The sequence below is a fragment of the Lepisosteus platostomus genome, chromosome 15 (genome assembly GCF_059453375.1).
Source record: "Lepisosteus platostomus isolate fLepPlt1 chromosome 15, fLepPlt1.hap1, whole genome shotgun sequence".
NCBI classification, from domain to species: Eukaryota; Metazoa; Chordata; class Actinopteri; order Semionotiformes; family Lepisosteidae; genus Lepisosteus; species Lepisosteus platostomus.
In genome coordinates, this window is record NC_142625.1 from 1583685 (window position 1) to 1600363 (window position 16679).

Below are 16679 nucleotides of genomic sequence, written 5' to 3' on the forward strand. Positions count from 1 at the left end.
CCGTGCACTGGTGGGAGGCCTGCAAAAAGGCCGTAGCTCGGGCCTCCATGAGCTATAGTCAACAGAAGAAGTCTAGGGGTAGAGAGGCTTTGGAAGGGCTACAAAAAGAACTAGAAGGCCTGTACGTGGCTTTCAACAGGGGCGGCACCTTTAATGCAGAGCGGGCTGCAGAAATCAAGCATAGTCTCCAAGAAATCTGGGCTGCACGGGCCAAAGATTTCCTGTTCAGACTGAAGGGTGAACTTATCGAGACCGATGAAAAATGCTCATCCCGCTTCTTCGGCTCGGTTCGCGCGCGACAGTCTAAGACCTGTTTCGAAGCGTTGCGCCGGGCTGATGGTTCAGTGACCTCGGATGTACCTGAAATGGTGGAGTGCGCTTCCGACTTCTACAGGTCTTTGTTCGCGTGAACACCAGTGGACTCGAGCCGATGGAAGGTCTGGTTGAAGGGCATTGAGGGAAGAGCCAAGTTTGCCCAAGGTCTGGACGGGGTTCTGACGGCCCAAGAACTGAAGGAGGCTATGGTCGGGCTACGAAGGGGGACCGCCCCTGGCATTGATGGTTTGCCCATAGACTTCTTTGTTGTGTTTTGGGATCAGTTATGGCCTATGCTCATGGTTGTCTACGAGGAAATTTTGCAGGTCGGAGAACTAGGGACAACAATGAAGACCGGGGTGTTGTCCCTAATCCATAAGAAAGGGGACAAGGCAGATCTGGAAAACTGGAGGCCGATCCAGTTGCTCTGTATATACTATAAGACTATAAGATCCTCGCCAGGGCACTGGGCATGAGGCTGAGGAAGGTTATGCCAGATCTGGTCTGTAGAGACCAAACGTCCAGTGTTGTCGGCCGAAGAATATCGTGGAATCTCCACCTCGTCAGAGACACGATAGCCTGGGTAGAGGACCGAGGGCTGGAATTCATGCTGGTAAGCCTCGACCAAAGTAAGGCCTTCGACAGGGTCCACCACGCTTTCCTATGGGAAGTGCTGAGGAGCCTGGGAGTGAGTGAGGGGTTTGTGAGGTGGATAAGGATCTTGTATACTGGCGTTGTAACGAGGGTGCGCGTGAATGGGAATCTGGGCCCCGGGGTACCGGTCGGTCGCGGAGTGAGGCAGGGGTGTCCCCTGTCTCCCCTGTTGTACGTCCTGTACACCGAGCCCCTCTTACACGCCATCCGCACAGACCCCCTCATTGAGGGAGTAATAGTCCCAGGCAGCAAGGGCGAACAAGTGAAGGTCGCAGCCTACGCTGACGACATTTCCCTGTTTTTGACCACGGATAGAAGTTTACACAGAGTATTACAGATCCTGGAAGAACTGGCCACCGGCACGGGGTCCTATTTAAACAGGACCAAGTGCACGGTGAAATACTTTGGGAACTTGAAGGACAGGCGAGATGTAGTCGGCGACCTCCCTCTAGAAACTGGCCCTTTAAAGATCTTGGGGGTTCATTTCCACACGGGTGATTCGGCTATGGCCAATTGGGAACACAAGCTGTCGAAGGTAAATCAGAAGTTAGGACTGTGGCAGACCAGGTCCCTTTCCTATACGGGAAAGGTCCTGGTCATTAAGGTGGACGTGTTACCCCTGTTACTTCACCTGGCAGGGGTATTCCCACTACCAGTTTGCCTTCGACAGGACTTGGTGCGAGCCGTCTTCCGCTTCATTTGGGGCGGGAGATACGAGTATATTTCCCGTGTGGATATGTATAGGCCTATAACAGAAGGCGGAAGGGCAGTTCCTAACCTGCCAGCCAAGCTGGATGCCCTTTTTGTGGCAGGACTGTGCAAAACACTGTGTAGTGATCCGGACCATCCTTGTGTATATTTCATGAGGCTCTGGCTCGCGGCATCAATTAGACATTTAGTGCCATGGTCTAACACAACGCCTAAGGCGGAACGACTGCCCGTACACTACGCGCATGCATGCAAATGGATCAGGAAACATCCAGAGGCCAGGGAGGGACAAATGTTGCTAGATCATAAGGCCCTACACAGGCTGGCAACGGAGAAAGGGAATTCGGCAGTGGTCGGGGTTACCGAGGAAGCATGGAGACAAATCCAGCCCGCAGGCCTCGACAACAGACTCAAAGATCTTAACTGGATGGTCGTCTGGAATCGCCTGCCAGTGAGGGAGATCCTGCACAGCCATGGTTTGACCAGGCAAGACAAGTGTCCCCGCTCGAGCTGTACAGAAACAGAAACAGTCCTGCATGTCTTTTGGGGGTGCTGGTTTGCACAGGAGGTGTGGGGACGGTGCGAATGGTTGGGGGCCCGGGTTTTAGACACTTTCAAGCCAACAAGCAAGGCAGTCATGAAAGGAGTGTCGAAGCCAAAGAAATGGAACTGTAATTTTTTACTTTTGTTATTGATTAGTTTGGTTAAGTTTCAAATTTGGGCATCACGGAAAGAACTTGTTGAACATGGGAGGGAGGTTACAGCAGATTCTATTATTTGGAAAGTTGTGTTTGATATAACAAGACGGGTGAAATGGGATATCTCAAGGTGGGGTTTCGCTGAAGCCAAGGAGAGATGGAAGGGTTTGTTTCTTTTGGGGTTGTGATTTTGTACTGTTCATTGTTCTGTTGACTTTTGTACTTTTGTAATAAAAAAAAAAAAAAAAAATCTGTTCTTATCAGTTTAATATCTGATACGTCCCCCATCGGGGGACCACATATTAAACGGATTTTTGGAACAGGGAGCTGGATCAGGAGCTTGCTCCGTCCTCTCCACGCATCGGCCCGGTATTGCAGCGCCTCCGGGAGCGGTGCACCACCTTCTCTCAGCGGTGAAAAGACAGACGTAGCTAGCTAGCGAGCGAGCAAGCAAGCGAAGTGGACTGGAGCTCCTTCTTATCGGGTCTCGTCTCTCGTCCATCTGTGTGTCTCTCTCTCCCCCTCCCCCTCCCCGTCTCCGTTCCCGTGCTCCCTCTGTGCGCTTTCCCGCGTCTCGACTCTCTGGGCAAGCAGGCCGGCCCCCTTTTCGGCTCCCGTGCGTTTTCCCTCCAAAAAACTTAGGTTTTTCAGCCTTTTCCCAGGGAGGCAGGCGTGGCTTGCTTGCTTGCTTGCTTGCTTGCTTGCTTGCTTGCTTGCTTGCGTGTCCGTCCCTGTCCCTGCAGGCGGGCCCCTTTCGACAGCTGGCCGTTTTCCCTCCAAAAAACTTAGTATATCCACCTTTTCTTTCTTTTTTTTCGGCAGGCAGGCAGGCAGGCGCGCGCGCGTCCCCGTCCCTCCCTCCCGAGAGAGAGCTGCCCCTTGCCTCTGCCCGCAGGTGCTGGCGCTCGGCTTTCGCTTGCAGCCGGTTGGGCGCAGCTGCTGCCGGTGGGAGGGGCCTAAGCTAAGGAGGCCGGGCGGCTGGCGCCCCCTGCGGCTACGGTCGTTGTCGGGCCGTTGACAGAAGATCAAAGAGCAGGGCCCCCGCCCGGGACTGGCAGGAAGGCAGGCAGGCAGGCAGGCAGGCAGGCAAGAGAGAGGGGGAGCAGAGTCCCGCGGCAGGCCTCTGGCTGCAGGGAGGCCGGCAGCTGCGCGGGTCCCGGGCTCCAGAGGAGTCGGCCTGCGCCACTGTGCGCCAGCGGAACGCCCGCGCGTCGGTCCGCGCCTTTGTGGGCATCGCTTCTCGGCCTTTTGGCTTAGATCTAATAGCACGTGGCATGCCCGCGGCTAGAGGACTAAGCCAGGGGAAGAGAGGACGACGGCGGGGAAGAAGACGAGGGCGGTGACGGCGAGGAGGGAGAAGGAGAGCCAGCCGAGAGACGGAGGAGAACCTTACCGGAGGAGGAAGGAGGCCGGGGATCCAAAAGCTACCACGGGTAGTCGCTCTGGGTTGAGCCCAGAGGGCGAAGTGGGGCTTCCGGATGGCGGCGGCGGCGGCGATGGCGACGGCGGCGGCGGGTGAGTGGACCCGCGACTCGGCGGCTGGACGTCCTCTGTCCCGTGAGGGTCAGATGCGGCGTACAGTGCGCTTTGTAGCGAAGACGGCGGAAGACAAGGCCAGTTGGAAGAACCGTGACAAGTTCGAGAAGGAGGTCTTGTTTCGTGCCCTGGGAATCCAAGTAAAAGAGATTACTAGTCTACAAGACTTTCCTGCTAAAGGAATATTTGATTTGACAATGGAATCAGACAAACTTTGTGAGTCTGTATGGCAGAAGATCCAATTTGGAAAAAACTATGCCCCTCTGAACAGTTTCTACACTGAGCCCTTGTTTGTGAGAGAGTTACGATCCCTCACCATTCACGTATTTAATACTCTGTTGCCGGAACGTGATGTGGTGACGTTCCTATCTAGGTTTGTGGACATTCAAGGCGCCGGGAGTAAGGAGATAGACTCTGTGAATGTCTGTACTGGGAGAAGGAGGTATATGGTTAGGCTTCGGCCTAAGCCATCGGGGGAAGAGGGCGTTTTGCACCCTCCAGCCTATTTTTCTATTGGATCTAATAGGGGTTATTTGTTCTACCCAGGACAACCTTTGACCTGTAAAAAGTGCCTACAAGTGGGGCATATAGCGGCAAACTGTCCAGGGGGAGTGTGCAGGAGGTGTGGTGCAGCGGGACATGAGGCCAAGACCTGCGGTCAGATTTTGACCTGTGACCTGTGCGGGTCGATGGACCACGTGTACCGTTCGTGCCCAAGGAGGCAGAAGAGTTTTGCTGCTATTGTGAAGGGCACTTCAGAGGTCCCAAAACGGGACGTACCGGGCCCATCTGTAGGTCCAGTAATGTTCTTTGGGACTAAGGCGTCTTCAAAAAAGGGAGATAAGGGTAAACCAGAGTTAGATGGGGAGGTGCCGGGTGGGGCGGTTACTGCTCAACCTGAAGCTAGGTCCTGGGCCGATATGGTTCCAGAGGGGGGTCTCGAGTCCCCAAGCTGGTCCCCTGTATTGAGCAGGTCCGCTAAGAGGAAGGGAGGGAGGGGGTCGAAGAGTCCTACCCTGCGTCGTGCTAGGCTAAGCATGCTGAACCGTTTTCAGGGGCTGCCGGTAGAAACACTAGGCAGCGATTCAGAGGGGGCGGAGGAAGAGGGTAGAAAGGAGGTGGTTGCAACTGACGACCCCCTGGTGTTAGTAGGGGAACGACAGGAAGGTGCCGGAAGGTCGGCAGGGCGGAAAAGTAAGAAGGCAGTTGGGAGGTTAACTGCTAGAGGGAGGGGCCCTGAGGGGGTACTTGAGGTGGGGAGCGGTGAACCACCGGTAACATCAGCCCCTCCTGAGGGACCAGAAGACATGGTGGTCAGCGAGGAACCCATCCCTCCAGGACAAGGTGAGCCGCCGGCCACTAGCGAGGAAAGTGAAGCAGAGCCAGGGAGTACAGCGGAGATGGTTAAATCTGCTCACCTGCAAGTCTCCAAGGATCCCGTGAGTGAGTTATCTTCCTCGGGGGAGGGGAGTTTGCAGCAGTCTGGTGGGGAAGAGAGTGATGTGACATCAGGGGAGATAGAAAATCCTGAGGTGAGTCAGGATGGCAAGGGAAGGGTTCATACTCCCCACGACCCGACATGAACCGCATAGTTTGTTCGGTAAATGTTCGGGGTTTGAGGAGCCCTGTGAAGCGGACTGGTGTCTTCGAAGACCTCGCGAGACATCAGTTCGGCTTTTGTTTCCTCCAGGAGGTCCATTTAGGATCGCAGGAGGATATTTCTGGGTTTAGGAAGGAATGGAAGAACGGTCAGTCTTGGTGGAGCATAGGGGGAGTGCACTCATCAGGTGTGGGGATTTTGTGTGCTATATCCAATTTTGTGTGTGGTGAGGTTTTGTCGGTTGTTCCGGGGCGATTGTTGGTGGTTGACGGGGTGTGGGGTGGTTTAAAAGTGCGTCTAATTGCAGTGTACGGGCCTGCGGAAAGACGCTTACAAGCAGACTTTGTTAAACAAATAGAGCCCTTACTCTTCACTAATAGAGTTGTGATTATGGGCGGGGATTTCAACGTCGATGTCAGTGACACTAACGGAGCTGGGGCGCGAGTCCTAAGAGATTTGGTGGCTCATTTTAAGTTACAGGACGGGTTTAGTAATTCTGGCCCAATCTCCAAAAAATACACCTGGAGCAACGGCAAGGATCGCTTTCGGAGGTTAGACTATATCTTCACCACCCTGAGGGGAGTGACACAGGTCGGACAGACAATTCCGGTGTGGTTCTCCGACCACATGATGTTGTCAGTCAGTATGTCTTCGGATAACTCTGGAACCAGATCCTGCTTCTGGAGACTAAACACTCAAGTGTTGTCGGAGGCTGACTATAGGAGTCGGATAACGGAGTTATTAGAGAAGTACCTTAACAGTAGGTGGAGGTTTTCATCTGCTGTACGGTGGTGGGAGGCTTGCAAAAGAGCGGTGGCAAAAGAGTCAATAAAATATTGTCATCATAGGAAAGATCAAGGAAGGAGAGAGGCGGAGCAGCTGCAATGTGAGCTGCAGGGCCTTTACGAAGATTTCAACCGGGGCAGGTCTTTTGATGGTGTAAAAGCGGCAGAACTCAGACTTAGAATGAAGGAAGTCTGGCAGGCAAAAGCAAGAGACTTCCTTTTCAGAGCCAAGGGGGAGCTGCAGGAAAGGAATGAGAAGTGCTCCGCTCTTTTTTTCGGTTCGGTGCGCTCTAGACAAGCCCGGACTCTTATTGAAGGCTTAAGACGGAAAGACGGCTCCGTTACTACTGACCCGTCTGAAATGGTGACGTGTGCCTCAGGTTTCTACAGGGAGTTGTTTACTGAAAAACCGGTAGAAACGGCTCTATGGGAGGAGTTGCTGTCAGGGGTCACAGGGAAAGCAGGGAATTTGGATGAGCTGGATGGCGCTTTGTCGGGAGAGGAGTTAAAAGCGGCAATGGAGGGATTACGTAAGGGTACAGCTCCGGGCATTGACGGTCTGTCTATAGATTTTTACTTGGTTTTCTGGGTTTATTTGCAGCCTATGCTCCTAGCGGTCTTTAACGAGATCTTGGAAACAGGGGAAATGGCCGGGACCATGAAAACGGGGGTCCTGACCTTGGTGTACAAGAAAGGGAACAAAGAAGACCTGGAGAACTGGAGGCCGATTCAGCTGCTCTGCACTGAATATAAGATCCTGGCCAGAGTGCTGAGCAGGCGGCTGAGGAAGGTGATGCCAGGCTTGGTCGGTAGGGAACAGACCTGCAGTGTTGAGGGGAGAAAGTTATCCTGGAACCTCCAGTTAGTTAGGGACACCATCCAATGGGTTGAGGAGAGAGGTCTGGAGTTGATGCTGGTCAACTTAGATCAAAGTAAAGCGTTTGATAGGGTTCATCACCCCTTTTTGTGGGAGGTCCTTAAGAGGCTAGGTCTTAGCAGGACCTTCATCCAATGGATTAAAATCCTGTATAACGGGGTTGTTTCCCGGGTCTGCATAAATGGGAAGATGGGGACGGGGTTTGTGGTGAGTTGTGGTGTGAGGCAGGGGTGCCCTCTGTCCCCTTTATTATATGTTTTATATTTGGAGCCTTTTTTGCACCGGATCCGGAGCGACCCCGCGGTGGAAGGAGTGGTTGTTCCAGGTAGCGGGGGGGCGCAAGCAAAAGTCACAGCCTACGCGGACGACGTAACGTTGCTCCTCTCTTCGGACAGGAGTCTCCTACAGGTTCTGGAGATAGCAGACAAAATGACAGCGGGAACAGGGGCACTTCTAAACAAAAGTAAGTGCAACGTTAAATTCTTTGGTAGATGGAAAGACAGACGGGATGTGGTCGGAGGCCTCACTTTGGAATCCGGGCCCATTAAGATTCTTGGAGTCAATTTTTTGTCCAGTGGTTCTGCCATAACAAATTGGGAAAAGAAGATAGTAAAAGTCAAACAAAAACTGGGTTTGTGGCAGAACAGGCATTTGACGTATATAGGGAAAGTACTAGTGATAAAAGTGGATGTCTTGCCGTTGCTCCTCCATCTGGCCTGGGTTTTTCCGCTTCCTCCTAGACTCCGCAAAGAGCTAGTGAGGACAATCTTCCGCTTCATTTGGGGCGGGGGTTACGAATATATTCGGAGAGTCGACATGTGCAGGCCAGTGGAAGAGGGGGGACGGGCGGTGCCTGATCTGCCCGCAAAATTGGACTCCCTCTTCGTCTCGGGGTTGTGTAGGCTTTTGCACGAGAGTCCGGACCACCTGTGCGTTCACTTTGCACACCTATGGTTTTCACCAGTAGTGAAGCACTTGGTGGTCTGGACAAACGTGACTCCTAAAGCAGAGAATTTGCCGGGGTGGTACAGGCATGCAGTGCTGTGGCTAAAGAAGCATCCTGGGGCCAAAGAAGGGTTGGTGTCTTTGAACCATAAAGCTTTATACCAGCTAGCAACTGCTAAAGATGAACCAGCTGTAGTGGGTACAACAGAAGAAGTATGGAGACAGATCCAACCTGTGGGGTTGGAGAATAAATTTAAGGACTTGAATTGGCTAATTTTGTGGAAGAGGCTCCCAGTTAGGGAGACGTTACACCGTCACAGTTTGAAGAGACAAGATAAATGTCCTCGCTCCGAGTGTGGCGAGGTTGAATCTATTCACCATGTGTTTTGGAATTGTGGCTTTGCAAAGAGGGTCTGGGACTTGTGTGGGGGGATACTAACACGTGTGAAACCGGACTTTATTGCAACTAGCCAAGTGATTCTGCGTGGGATCCCAAGGCCTCGAAGATGGGGACAGAGTTTTCTTCTGTGGTTTTTAATCAGTATGGTGAAGTATCACCTCTGGGCCTCCCGTAAGGACCTTACTGACCATGGAGTATGTGGGGCGCCATCTACTGTTGTATTTAAAGTGAAACACGACATATCTTGCAGAGTCAAATGGGACATTCTGAGGTGGGGTTTTGCCGCTGCGAAAGAAAGATGGAAGGGGTTATTTTAGCTGTCGTGAGATAACTCGGGTTTCGGTGTTGATTGCTGTTTGGGTTTTGTATATTTATTAAACATATTAAACGGATTTTTGGAACAGGGAGCTGGATCAGGAGCTTGCTCCGTCCTCTCCACGCATCGGCCCGGTATTGCAGCGCCTCCGGGAGCGGTGCACCACCTTCTCTCAGCGGTGAAAAGACAGACGTAGCAAGCAAGCAAGCAAGCAAGCGAGGTGGACTGGAGCTCCTTCTTCTCGGGTCTCGTCTCTCGTCCATCTGTGTGTCTCTCTCTCCCCCTCCCCCTCCCCGTCTCCATTCCCGTGCTCCCTCTGTGCACTTTCCCGCGTCTCGACTCTCTGGGCAAGCAGGCCGGCCCCCTTTTCGGCTCCCGTGCGATTTCCCTCCAAAAAACTTAGTTTTTTCAGCCTTTTCCCAGGGAGGCAGGCGTGGCTTTTGTGTGTGTGTGTGTGTGTGTGTGTGTGTGTGTGTGTGTGTGTGTGTGTGTGTGTGTGTGTGTGTGTGTGTGTGTGTGTGTGTGTGTCCCCGTCCTCGCAGGCGGGCCCCTTTCGACAGCCGGGGCGGTTTCCCTCCAAAAAACTTAGTATATACACCTTCTCTTCCTTTTTTTCCGGCAGGCAGGCAGGCAGGCAGGCAGGCGCGTGTGTGTGTGTGTGTGTGTGTCCGTGTGTGTCCGTGTGTGTGTGTCCATCCCTCCCGAGAGAGCGCTGCCCCTTGCCTCTGCCCGCAGGTGCCGACGGTCCGCTTTCGCTTGCAGCTCGCTCGGCACAGCTGCTGCTGGTGGGAGGGGCCTAAGCTAAGGAGGCCGGCCGGCTGGCGCCCCCCTGCGGCTGCGGTTGTTGTCGGGCCGTTGACAGGAGATCCAAGAGCAGGGCCCCCGCCCGGGACTGGTGGGCAGGCAGGCGAGCGAGCAGGCAGGCAAGAGAGGGGGAGAGCGGAGTCCGGGCGGCCGGCAGCCGCGTGCGGACCGGGCTCCCGAGGCGTCGGCCTGCGCCGCTGCGCGCCAGCCGGACGCCCGCGCGCCCGCCCAAGGCCGGCGTCGGGCATCGCTTCTCGGCCTTTTGGCCTAAGATCTTACAGTGTGTGGCCTGACCGCAGCTGTAAGACTTTTGTCAGGGGACGAGAAGAGCGACGGAGGAGCGGCTGGAGAGAGGAGCGGAGCGCATCTTCCAACTTTTTGGAGAACGGAGAGCGGCGGACGGAAGGAGATTTTGATTTTTGTTTTCTTTTTGCAGAGGAGCGGAGAGCGGCAGAGGCGTCCGGCCCGGGTCGCCCTCAGGATGGCCGGGGCGACGGGCCTTGCGGAGAGGCCGCGGAGAGGGCCGAGCGTAAAATGGACAATATGCTTTGGATGGAGGAGGAATACCGAGATGCCTGGTAGGGAGCTGTTCGTGGAACATATACTGATGAAGACTTTGAAGGTAGGACCTCTTGAGGTGCAATGTGTGCAGGGGAACTGGCCAGAGAAGTATTTTGACGTCTCACTCCGTAACGAGCACATTTATAGAAAGGCGTCTGAAGTGTGTGTGAAGCATCGGGATGAGGAGTTCATGAAGGAATTTGAGCTGTTAGGTCTGGCTTCAGATGACACCCGTTGGGTTATCGTGAATATGTATGACCCGTTCCTGTCTGATGATGACATTACTGCCTTCTTAGAAATGCACGTTGAGTCAGCCAGTGCACCTAAGAGAATTTATGATAGGTTTGGTTATTGGACCGGGAGAAGACAATATGAAGTAACTTTAAAAGTGAACAAGAATTACGAAGGGGGTTTTGCGCACCCCCCGGCACTATTTGCACTTGGGGGAAGTCGGGGGTATCTATTTTATCGTGATCAACCCCCATTTTGTAGGAAATGTCACGAGATCGGGCATGTGGAAAAGGATTGTAGGACAACAAGTTGCACAAGATGTGGGGAGGAGGGTCACACCAAGAGGACATGCAAGATCAAAGTGTGTTCATTGTGCGGGGCAGATAACCATCTATATAGGGCCTGTTTAAAAAGAGATTTGACCTTTGTGGCGGCAGAGAAGGGGGCGTTTCCGGACGCGGTGGAGGAGGAGGAGGAAGAGGTAGAGGAGGAAGAGGAGTCTGACTGGAAGGTGGGGAGGGCGGAGGCCCGGAAGCTGAGAAGGAAGAAGCGCAGACAGGGTCTGAAGGCACAGGAGGCAACAGTGACCGGGGGGCAGGTAAGGAAGGAGGATGGTGGGGAAGCTCAAGGAGTATCTACAGCAGGTGCATCGCGGGAGCAGGCGGAGGAGCAGGCGGAGGAGCAGGTGGAGGAGCAGGCGGAGGTACAATCGGCGATGATAGTAGAGGAGACTGATGAAATGGAACAGGAAGGTACATCTGAGGGAAGTCAGGAGGGTGGAAATGTGGACGAGAAAAGGGAAAAATCTCACCCCAAAAGACAGCGGGTGGATAGTGATGAGAGGGCCAGACTGGAGGGTAAGAAAGCTAAAATAAAAGAAGGGGAGTTACGTGAACGGATGAGCGGGGATAGTGACGAGAATGAGGCGGATTATCCGGAAGCTCTGGACCCAGGTCCGGGAGACCCGGAAGATTCTGAAGGAACAGAAGGATCCTTGCCCCCGGGGCAGCAGGTGCGGTCATCTCTGTCCTACGGCAAGATATCGGTTTTAGAAGGAGATGCGGAAGGTGAGAGCCCTTGTGCAGTATGCTTGCCGGTTACACCTGGCAGGTCTTCTGACACAAGGATGGAGCAAGAAGACGCTGCTGGGACCATTAGTTCATCGACGGCTGCCTCGGAAATCGACATGGACAGTGAGGGCTCATCTAGCGCGTCATGACCCTCTCTGTAGGAACAATTAATGTAAGAGGCTTGAGGAACAAGAGAAAAAGGTTTGCTGTGTTTGAGGACATAGCAAACAGCAGGTTAGATTTTTGTATTCTTCAGGAGGTGCATTTAGGGGGACACATGGATGCTGCCGCATTTCAGAAAGAATGGAAGGCTGGAAGATCTTGGTGGAGTGCCGGAGGGATACATTCTTCTGGGATTGGTATTCTTTGTGGGTCCTCGGTTTTTGTGTCGCAAGAGGTTAGGGCGATAGTTCCAGGAAGAATCCTAGTGGTTGACGGAAGATGGGGTGATATGCCCTTGAGGGTAGTGGGGGTGTATGTGCCAGCAGATAGGAGAATGCAGTGTGAATTTCTTAAAGACTTAGAGTCAGTGCTTTTCACTAATAGAGGGTTGGTGGTGGGTGGTGATTTTAATATTGACTTAGAGGAAACACAGGGTGGTGGGGTTAGTGTTCTTTTAAAAATTATTAAGGATTTTAAATTAAAGGATGGTTTTGCAGAGGATAAAATTCACACATGGGATAATCATCAAGGTGTTTTGAGAAGATTGGACTACATTTTTTATACCTTGTCATCGGTGATCCAAAGCAGGTCAGTTAAGCCGACGTGGTTCTCAGACCATTCTATGGTAACAGTATCCTTTAAAGTGAAACAGAGAGGCTTCAAACCGGGATACTGGAAGTTAAACAGAGCGGTTCTGGGGGACAAGGAGTATCACGTGAGGATTCTTCGTTTGCTAGGACACCTTTCACGGATGCGTGGTAGGTTTCCGTCAGCTGTTGAGTGGTGGGAACATAGCAAACGTGCTATTGCTAAGGTGTCAACGGCTTATTGCTTGCTCAGACGTCAAGTGGAGCGCGAGGACCTGACCCGACTCCAGATGGAGTTGGAGCGCATTTACGAGGAGGCGAACCACGGAAGATCATTCGACCTGAAGGCTGCCAATAGGGTGCGTGCACGGCTGCGGGCTAAATGGTTACAACGGGCCAAAGATTTTTTATTTAGATTAAGGGGCACTAAGATGGAGGAGGATGAGCAGTGTACGTCACAGTTTTTTGGTATTGTTAGATCACAGCAGGAAAGGACCTACATAGAGAAATTAGTGATGAAGAATGGGAATGTGGCTGAGGACATTTCGGACTTGCTCGAATGTGCTACTGATTACTATAAAGACCTTTTTTCGGAAAAAACAGTGAACAAGGAGGTACGAAGTAGACTAATGGCTCAGGTAAGTTTCCGGGACGCAGTAGAGCTAGGATTGGACAGCCCCATTACAGCTCTGGAAATTAAGGAGGCTATGTTAGGCCTGAGGAAGGGGACTGTTCCCGGAATCGATGGCCTGCCTGTTGAGTTTTATATCATCTTCTGGACACAGTTGGAACCCTTTTTATTACAAGTGTATGTTGAGATTTTAGAACATGGCGAGATGAGTTCCTCAATGAGGACGGGGCTCCTGACATTAATATACAAAAAGAAGGGTGACAAGGCCAGTCTCGACAATTGGAGACCTTTGCAGTTGCTGTGCACGGATTATAAGATTCTTGCTAGATTGGTGAGTAAGAGGCTTAGGAACATCATGGGCCTGTTGGTGCGAGAGGAGCAAACGTGTGCAGTGGCTGGCAGGAGGCTGGCCTGGAACCTACAGCTGATCAGAGATGTCACGGAGTGGGTGAGTGACAGGCGATTGCCTTTGATGATGGTGAACTTAGATCAGAATAAGGCCTTTGACAGGGTCCACCACGCTGCCCTGTGGGAGATACTGGCAAGAATGGGTGTTAATGTGAAGACCATCGAATGGATCCGAACACTGTACAGGAATGTGGAGACAAGAGTCAGTATTAATGGATGGGTAGGAGGTGGTATCCCGGTGACGTGTGGCGTGAGGCAAGGGTGCCCCCTGTCCCCTTTGCTTTACGTTTTGTATGTGGAGCCCTTTCTGGATCGCATTCGAGGAGACCCGCGAGTGGAAGGCATCCTGGTACCTGGAAGTAAGGGCAAACAGGCAAAGGTGATTGCGTATGCCGATGACATTACGTTGTTCCTAAGCACGGAGGACAGCTTGGTGCAGGTGTTGAATATAGCCCAAGAGTTCGAAAAGGGATTAGGGGCTATACTGAATAGGAACAAGAGCTCCATTAAGTACTGGGGCAGTTGGAGGAATAAGAGGGAGGCCATCGGTGGCTTGACAGTGGTGCAGGACCCGATCAAGATTTTGGGTGTACTGTTTCATCCTGAGGAGGCTGCGCGTCTAAATTGGGAAAGGAAAATGAAGAAAGTGACGCAAAAATTAGGGTTGTGGCAACATCGTACATTATCCTTTCTTGGGAAGGTCATGATTCTAAAGACCGAAGTTATGTCACTACTACTCCATCTGGCTGTGGTGTACCCTTTGCCGGCAAGAATGCGGAAGGAACTGGTCCGTACTGTGTTTGCCTTTGTGTGGGGGCAAAAATACGAGTACATAAAGAGAACTGATATGTACAGGCCAGTTGAGGAAGGGGGTAGAGGGGTTCCAGATCTACCGGTAAAAATGGATTGTGTTTTTCTTGCCAGTTTATACACAGTGCTACATGGAGGCCCGGTGCATATGTGCGTTTTTTTTGTTCATTTGTGGTTCTCGCATACGATGAGACACTTGGTAAAATGGACTAACACCACGCCAAAGGCTGAAAAGTTGCCATGGCACTACAGGCATGCGGTGCATTGGCTGAAGGTGCACCCGGAAGTTAAGGAGGGACTCTCCACTTTGGACCATCGGCTGATGTATAAAATGTTGAAGAGTGACAACAGCGTGGCAGTGGTGGGAGTGTCCCGGGAGACCTGGCTGTCCATACAGCCGAAGAACCTTGATAACAGACTGTGTGATCTGAATTGGCTGTGTGTTTGGGGCAGGATGGCTGTTAGGGAGGTTTTATATAAGCATGGTCTGTCAAAGCAAAAGAATTGTCCCCGTCTGCAGTGCAATACGGAAGAATCGGTGAAGCATGTGTTTTGGGAATGCGACTTTACGCAAAAGGTGTGGGGGGAGTGCACAAGGTGGATGCTTTCTTTTTTCACAACAGAACGTTTAACTTATGTCACGGTGTTAAGGGGGATGAAGGGTGCTAAAGGCTGGAATGGAAGGTTTTTGGCATGGCTGTTGATTAGCTTAGTTAAAGTGTATGTTTGGCAAGACAGGAGTGAGTTAGTGAAACATGGTGTGCATGGTACGGTGGGTATGGTGGTGTGGCGAGTGAGAAACGATATTGCGAACAGAGTGAAGTGGGACGTGCAGAAGTGGGGGTTTGCTGCTGCGAGAGAACGATGGAAGGAGTTGTTTGTGTTAGGGATGTGAGTTAGGTGTAGGGTAGCGTGAGTGTGGTATGATTGGGCTTTGATTAACAAATAGATTTTATTTAAAAATAAAAAATCTGTTCTTATCAGTTTAATATCTGATACGTCCCCCATCGGGGGACCACATATTAAACGGATTTTTGGAACAGGGAGCTGGATCAGGAGCTTGCTCCGTCCTCTCCACGCATCGGCCCGGTATTGCAGCGCCTCCGGGAGCGGTGCACCACCTTCTCTCAGCAGTGAAAAGACAGACGTAGCAAGCGAGCGAGCGAGCGAGCGAGCAAGCAAGCGAGGTGGACTGGAGCTCCTTCTTCTCGGGTCTCGTCTCTCGTCCATCTGTGTGTCTCTCTCTCCCCCTCCCCGTCTCCGTTCCCGTGCTCCCTCTGTGCACTTTCCCGCGTCTCGACTCTCTGGGCAAGCAGGCCGGCCCCCTTTTCGGCTCCCGTGCGTTTTCCCTCCAAAAAACTTAGTTTTTTCAGCCTTTTCCCAGGGAGGCAGGCGTGGCTTTTGTGTGTGTGTGTGTGTGTGTGTGTGTGTGTGTGTGTGTGTGTGTGTGTGTGTGTGTGTGTGTGTGTGTGTGTGTGTGTGTGTGTGTGTGTGTGTGTGTGTGTGTGTGTGTGTGTGTGTGTGTGTGTGTGTGTGTGTGTGTGTGTGTGTGTGTGTGTGTGTGTGTGTGTGTGTGTGTGTGTGTGTGTGTCCCCGTCCTCGCAGGCGGGCCCCTTTCGACAGCCGGGGCGGTTTCCCTCCAAAAAACTTAGTATATACACCTTTTCTTCCTTTTTTTCCGGCAGGCAGGCAGGCGCGTGCGTCTGTGTGTGTGTGTGTGTGTGTGTCCGTCCGTCCGTCCGTCCGTCCCTCCCAAGAGAGCGCTGCCCCTTGCCTCTGCCCGCAGGTGCCGACGGTCCGCTTTCGCTTGCAGCTCGCTCGGCACAGCTGCTGCTGGTGGGAGGGGCCTAAGCTAAGGAGGCCGGCCGGCTGGCGCCCCCCTGCGGCTGCGGTCGTTGTCGGGCCGTTGACAGGAGATCCAAGAGCAGGGCCCCCGCCCGGGACTGGCGGGCAGGCAGGCGAGCGAGCAGGCAGGCAAGAGAGGGGGAGAGCGGAGTCCGGGCGGCCGGCAGCCGCGTGTGGACCGGGCTCCCGAGGCGTCGGCCTGCGCCGCTGCGCGCCAGCCGGACGCCCGCGCGCCCGCCCAAGGCCGGCGTCGGGCATCGCTTCTCGGCCTTTTGGCGAAGATCGGGAGGAGGATTACGACCGGAGCGACGACCTTGCGGATCAGGATTTGCCTGTGGACTACATCTTGACTTTTGGATTGTTTTGATCGTGTGGATTGCCTTGGATTTTCCTTGTGTTTGGACCGGAGGGGACGCTTCGAGGAGCTGGCCTGGAGGCCTCCTCCAGGATGGCGGAAGGGTTTGGCTCCTTCGACCGGCCCGGGGAGGCTCCCAGACTGAAATGGACTCTGCGTTTTCGCTGGATGCGAGGGGGAGAACCGCCCGGCAGACGTGAGTTTGAAGATTATGTCTTGTTTGGGTGTTTGGGCCTACAAGCGGAAGATATTCTATGTGCACAAGGGAATAGACCGCTAAAGTATATGGATGTTACCTTCAGGGATGAGGAGATCTATAAGAGGGTGTCTGCACGGTACGCAGAGAAGAAGGAAGAGCAATTTCTAAGGGATTTTGAAGTG

At 53.0% G+C, this 16679-nt stretch overlaps 1 non-coding gene and 2 pseudogenes across 1 annotated transcript; all 3 read left to right on the forward strand.

Annotated features, from left to right (window-relative positions):
- Positions 1-2585: 2585 nt before the first annotated feature.
- On the forward strand, positions 2586-2778 carry LOC148647601 (U2 spliceosomal RNA). Its single transcript, XR_015926900.1, has one exon. It is a non-coding gene; the product is annotated as a U2 spliceosomal RNA (small nuclear RNA).
- A 6088-nt stretch (positions 2779-8866) lies between these two features.
- LOC148647602 (U2 spliceosomal RNA) lies at positions 8867-9002 on the forward strand (annotated as a pseudogene).
- A 6041-nt stretch (positions 9003-15043) lies between these two features.
- On the forward strand, positions 15044-15221 carry LOC148647603 (U2 spliceosomal RNA; annotated as a pseudogene).
- Positions 15222-16679: the final 1458 nt, after the last annotated feature.